Source organism: Bombyx mandarina, chromosome 17, assembly GCF_030267445.1.
Source record: "Bombyx mandarina strain Sakado chromosome 17, ASM3026744v2".
NCBI classification, from domain to species: Eukaryota; Metazoa; Arthropoda; class Insecta; order Lepidoptera; family Bombycidae; genus Bombyx; species Bombyx mandarina.
The window spans coordinates 11,062,295-11,068,964 of NC_143223.1; the positions used below are offsets into that span (position 1 = coordinate 11,062,295).

At 44.6% G+C, this 6,670-nt stretch overlaps 1 protein-coding gene across 12 annotated transcripts in view; it reads left to right on the top strand.

The window, feature by feature from the left end:
* Window positions 1-6,611: 6,611 nt before the first annotated feature.
* The window catches only part of LOC114240599 (uncharacterized), a 20,242-nt gene continuing 20,183 nt past the window's right edge, over window positions 6,612-6,670 (top strand). For 7 of the 12 annotated variants that reach the window (XM_028171192.2, XM_028171197.2, XM_028171196.2 and 4 more), the window contains exon 1: window positions 6,649-6,670. This exon is cut by the window's right edge and continues 398 nt beyond it. The gene's annotated coding sequence lies outside the window, so the exon portion shown is untranslated. The other 5 variants (XM_028171195.2, XM_089734213.1, XM_089734208.1 and 2 more) reach the window with 2 other exon arrangements.

Here is a 6,670-nt window from a genome sequence, read left to right on the forward strand (position 1 = left end):
CTGAGATTAGCGCGTTCAAAACAAACAAACTCTTTAGCTTTATAATATTAGTATAGATATATAAAGATTTATTAAGTGTAAGCCCTTGTATTCACGAAATCTTATTTCAAACTATTCCAGGTGGCTATGTTTTGTGCAAGTCTCGTCGACAAGCTACTTGCAGCTGGCACAATGTCATCGCTCCTCGCATGAGGCGCAAGGTGTGCCGGAGTTATTAATTTTATTACGGAAATACGAATCTGACGCGTATTTACAAACGAATTTTACGATCTAACGAAACGTGCAATGAATTAAATCCGCAATAAATTTGCTCAATTACTTACTGGTGGTAGGCGCATTGCTATGCACACACGGGAAAGTATTGCTACCCTGTATATATCCGCGCGTCACGCAGCGCTCATGCGTTTCAGTTTGAAGGTTGAAACAGCTGGCAACATGATGAAACTACGACTTCATGGTTCGAAGTGGATGGCGGGATTCACATTGTGGTGCCACTTTAGGCAGGTCTCAGGCTAAATTAATTATTTGAGTCATGAGTGCCTTAAACCACACTAAACTAATTAAATTTATGGTGATAGAAGACTTTCTTTATTTCAAGAAAGACAAAACAACTTAACTAATAGAATAATAAATATGAAACTGAAAACAAACTTTAGATTTCCATCAGTAAAATAAATTAAATTATTAGAGAAACAAAAAATAAAGCAAAAGAAAGAATGAATATAAAAGTAAGAGAAGAACTAAATGTAGCCTCTTTTAAAGAAATGTTACAAACTAGTATTATTTTTATTCTGTTGCAAATCACCACCATCGGACTGGACTAGACAACTTATTCTCACTCAAGAACGAAAATTAGGAAAATATGTCAAAAAAGCCTGAACTAATATTTAAAAGGTAAACAGAAACGAATAGTAAATATGAAATCAGAACTACAGATTCTCGAACACATTAATACTGCTAACAATAGTATTAAAGCAGTGATTCTCAACCGCTAGGCCAGGATACTTTTGTGTGCCACCTGATTCTTAAATTTTACAGCCAAAATATTTATCTTTCCAAATTATTATCATAAACTATTTTACAGTGTCTTGTTTAGGTATATATAGTAAATGAAGAATTTTTAAACTGATCTTCTTCATTTGTACTGTCCAAGTTTGAAGTAGTTTTACATATGCCTTTATATAAAAGTTTGAGAACCACTGGTATAACGAATTTTAATACCCATAGATATTAAGTACGTCATCGGTAATGAGGATTTACTCTTACATAAACCACTTTAAGGCTTTCAAACGCATTATTCGGTCATTTAAGACTATTGCTCTATTAATCGTACTGTATATTAAGGGACTTTTCCTGAGTAAATGCGTAGTGTTGGGCACCCAGAGCCTTCCACTGCAGAATTTTAGAGATTATTTAATTCCTCACGGTCTCTGTAGCCCACTCTCCAACAGATGTAGGAGGGGTCAGGTTAATTGGCCCGCGCCCGATTTTCGGCGCTTTTAATTTACGGTTGGGTTGTTCTCCTCTATACCAACCCTCCTTTCTCATACGGGGTTGGGACCGGCAACGGTGGAGTTAACGAGCAAGAGAATCACGACCCTCAGTAATGAGGAGAACGACAGAAGGAAGAGGAGGAAGACTATTGCAACATTATTGTCCTTGTCCTACTTGTAATTTTTTTTAACCATTTTCCAAAAACAATTAACCAAAATATTATTTAGCATTTTGCGTCGGAGATGTATATGGGATCCGGTAACCACTTAACCAGGTGGGCTGTGAGCTCTTCCACCCATCTAAGCAATAATAAAAATAAAAAATAGCATGTGGATATGAAATGATAATTTTACAATCTTAGATGGGCCGACCTCACGACCTACCGGATATTGAGCAGTTACCGGAGTATATAAATAACATAAATGACACAGTCCAGTTTTCTATATTACATCGAAGACCTTGATTATTTAGCATATGATAAGTGACAACCGTCACCCATGGACAGAATCGATGCATACCCAATGTACTGATGCGATTCAGAAAAAGCACACCGCAGGCGTTTTTTTTTTTTTTTTTGTCAGGAGGAAATCGCCGGACTTCCGCCCTCCACTGGGGATGGAGGGCGGGGCATGTCAGAGTCGAACTGACTAAAACCTCCTGTCGCTCAACAACCAACGTCCAAACCTCGCATGAGACAGAACTCATGAAGAGGCAGAGGGGGGAAAGTGAAGCGTTTAGTGCGGAGCACATCTCTCCCATCACCCTCCCCCTCGGGACGCCGGACCGGCGGTCGTCGGCGCCACGACCACCAGCCCTCTCGGTCGGCAGGCTATCCGAAGCCCGCCTAGATGGCGCCGGTTAGAGTGAGCTATCCTACGGAATACCCCGCTGGACCAGAACCAGTGTGAGTCGAGGATAGCCGGCCTTCCATCACCCGGATGCTCTTGCGTAAAACGCGTGCAGAGCAGCTTGCACGTCGTCTTCTTAGGCCCCCTTCGCCGGTCCCCAGACCGACATGTGAGGGGGACCCGAAACACTTAGAGGGCCAGGGCTTGGGCGAGATCCGCCTCCCTGGCCCCCGCTCGACGGCGGCGGGATTGTGCGTCTCTCACGCGCCCCGCCGCCTCCTTCTGCGAGATGGTGCACTCGCAGAAGTCGAGCATCGCCTTCCACGACTCGTCGTCGCCGAGCATCGATGCCACAACACTCGGCAACGACAAGTCGTTTCCTGTTTTTGCGACGAGGACACGGCGCCACCCCTCCCATGCGGGACACCGCAGGCGTGATCCAAATATGTTGATTTCCAACCCTAATCGGCCTAGATTTACTTGATCTATTGTTTGCGTTCATTATTATGCAGGGTCTAATTAATGCGTGCAATTGATGCAAAATGTATGCGCAGAGTGTGACGTCAGAGAGACACGGATGTATGAACAATCGAACCCCAACAAATAACTGCGCATTTTTCGAAAATACGAAAATTTTACTTACGGCCGAACCCACAATGTCCCCACATCATCTAATAAAATCATACACACAATATTTATCATTTTCATAAAAGTAGATCTTAGTAGGTACACAAAAGTACCCCCGGTGAAGGGCATAGGGTGACCTGAGGGGGTCGAGGCCGCGCGGCGCGCTACCAGCACTCTAGCGCGTCGCCAAGGAGAAATATCAACATCCTGATAAAAGAGCAACCGATTGGCGGTGTATCGTCTCGACCTGGCAGGCTGATTCTGGTTCAGCGGGGTATACCGAGACACCAGCGGCACCGTCTGGGCGGGCCGACGGGCTGCCGCACCGAGACGGCCGACGTTTCAGAGCCTTCGATTCGCCTCGAAGGCTCCGTTGGCCGGGCGATCTTGGAATGAGCTGCGCCATCTGGTTGTAGTGTTGAACGCGGTAACCCCCTTACCTCATCCGGGCTCTGACCTAGTAGGGGATCGGACGCTTGGGCGAAGAGTGCAGGGGAGTCGTTTAGTGGGTAGGTTCAGGAAATGACCCTTGGGGCCGCGGCTTCGCAGTCGCGGACCAGTCCCACATACCCTGCGCGTCCCCTAGGTGCGAGGACCTCGTAGGAAAAAAAGGTACACAAAAGTAGGGTCTTTCTTATTCCCGCCGATAATCGGTTCTACCGTAATGTATAAATCTCTTTTGTTGCTACACTCTTGGCAGAGTGATCGTGGCCGTCGTATTTTTACTGACAAGTTTTAAAATCCGGTGCCACTTCTCCCTTCCGATGTGTGTCTGGTACTAAGTACAGAGGGTAATCCGTTGCTGCATTAACCTGGTCAGTCCACCACACGGGAGACTTGCTGTGTAGCCTGTCACCCTCTCTACCCTGTCCTGTAGGTACCACTATGCACTCGATCAAAATATCCCCACCTCGCGACACATGTCCAAAAAATGAAAGCTACGTGACTGCACAAAGCAGGAGAGGCTTAATTATTTTAAAATTTTCAGTTCTTGAAGAATTGACTCATTACGTGATGGTGCGAAATTCAAGACTGAATAAATCAGGGGTATGGGAGTCAACAAACTCTTCGAAGGCATGTTGTACTGCCTCTCAGATTTGAAGTTTAACCCTGCCAACAAGTTTAACAGTATTAAAGTATTAACGATAGGCAGCGGCTTGGCTCTGGCCCTGGAATTGCTGACGTCCATGAGTGACAGTAACCACTCATCATCAGGTAGGCCGTATGCTCGTCTGCCTACAAGGGCAATAAAAAAAAGATGACCAAACTTTGGAAAAAATAGTCGGTCGGCGCAAGGTCTGCTGAGTACAATGGATGACGCAAAACTTCGAACCCTAGTTCCTGTAGCTTAAGGAGCATCTGTTGTGCCTAATGAGGTTGAGCGTTGTCGTGCTGGAGCAGCGGCGACGACCGATTGCATAATATGTTCCGTCATTATCCATGAAAGTGTAGTGTGCGTTCACGCGGCAGGCATGCACATAAACTCTCTCCAGGTCATCCAGTCCCGTTTCTACAGGATAACCGTCGGAGCACCGTGGTAGGTGAGGAATGTCGACCTTCACGACGATTTCAATTCAGAACCGATAAGTAAGTATCTTAAGGTAGAGTCAGAACGCTAACCTGGTCAGCGATGTATCGTGTTCCGACCCGGCAGGCTGGTTCTGACCCAGCGGGGTATCCCGGAACACAAGCGGCATCGCCCGGGCAGTCACGTAGGGCTGCCGTACCGCAGAGACCACGCGTCTACTTGTACCGTTTATCTCGCGAACCCCCCTACTCTGACTGGGTTCTGTCTCCGACGGAGATCGGACGTCAGGCTTTAAGAGTGCAGGGGAGTCTTTTAGTGCGGTAGGGCCCTAAAACATCCTTGGACCCACGGTCTGCTCCCAATCTGCATCGCGTCCCCTAAGGGTGCCTGTCCACCGGAGCGGAGCGAGGCAGCGAAGCGGAGAAACGGAGAAATATTAACCAATAAGATTGCATATAATCATTTTGCAATCTTATGATTTCGTTTTGTTTCCTCCGCACCGCTGCTTCGCACCGCTCCGGTGGACAGGCACCCTAAGCGCGGGGACCTCGTAGGAGATTCGGCCCTCGGCCCGGAAAAAAAAACAGGGTCAGAACGCTACTTCGACAAAGCGGTGAGACATAATAACCCTCTTATCGAGGCCGCCGCTAGTTAATTATCGGACCGCCGCCATCGATTTGCCGATGGGGAAAAGTAAATACATCGTCGCCCGAAACATGTCTTGTCTGATCCCCCGCATCGGTCACCGTCCTCATCGAACTCGTCGATTACGACGAGCGAACTGACTCATAGACACAGCCCACTGAGTATCTCACCGGATCTTTTCAGTAGGGTCGCTATTCCGATCTGGTGGTAAATTCTACGAAGCCCCACTCTCACCAGGACAAGTGTTAGCCAATTTTCGCAGGTTGAGCCCCTATGCTCATATACTCGTCCGAGCGTATCTGGAATAGCCCTCTAGGCTACCAGCGAATATGTAGGGAAAAAATAAATAAATATATATAAATATTTTTTCGAGTTTCTATAGCGAACCTATAAACGTTCGTCTCGCTATTTCATTTCTTATTTAATTCTCATGATGAGCTCTGTGTAGATGTCGAATAGGTTCGCTTATTTAGTACATTCTTGACGAACGAAACTTTTAGAAAAAACTCGAAAAGCTTGTCGAGAAATCGACAAATCCTACATAGACTGGCTTTTTAGATTGTTTCAAGAGGGCGTGAATATTCACGACGATCTGTAAGATGGTCCGTGGTTCCTATTCCGTAGTATGTGTACTCGTGAGCTATTGAGCTCATATGCTTCCTTCAGAGACGTTCGCGTAGTTAGCAAATCCCACTCCTTCTGTGCTCGCCCACCTCTACTGTTGAAGCTGGAAATCCTCCAGACCACAAGTACGTCCCTCCAATCCAAAAAAAAAGTACATAGCGCGAACAATCACCGATATTACTCTTTTTTGGTTCTTGTGATTTTAGTCATGTTTTATTTGAAGTGTCATGGCCTAAAGGATAAGTAAGATGCCCGGTTCATTGATATCAAGCGATGTGCATGTACGGTGTTCGAATACCGCAGTTCGTATACCGTTCGTGTGCCACGGACAGATATATTTTTTTTTAAAGATTTCCGATACGGCACATTATAAAGTCCCAGCTTTTATATACCCGTGCTTATTATTTCCTTTTGTACTCTGAGAATGGTTAAATTCGGAAAAGTTGCTGGCTAATTCGTGTAAACTATGAAATTAAGATTGCTTTATTAATTAACCATGTAGATAATAGGTAAATATTAATATAATTTAATAGTAATTTATTGTTTTTCGAAGAAATAGGTATGTAAAGGTATAAATATTTTTATGAACGCATCTTTTTAAAATCATAATATTCTAAGGTTGCCAGCCTTGTCAAGCAGTGCAATAATTGAGATAGCTGCCCTCTTTTGGTTCACAGACGACAACTGTTCATTTCCAAAATTTCGTGATTTTGAATTGCTTCAATTTTGTATTAGCTACTTTTGAATTTGAAAAACCAAAATTATTGTATTACTTTATGGACTTAGAGTTCTCTGTTAATTTTTTTTTAGAACTGTAAATGGAATTGTTTACTTAATTTTAATTTAATCCGTTGCTGATGTTGGTATTGCTGTGACCATGACAAAAACGTCAAAAACTTTCGTC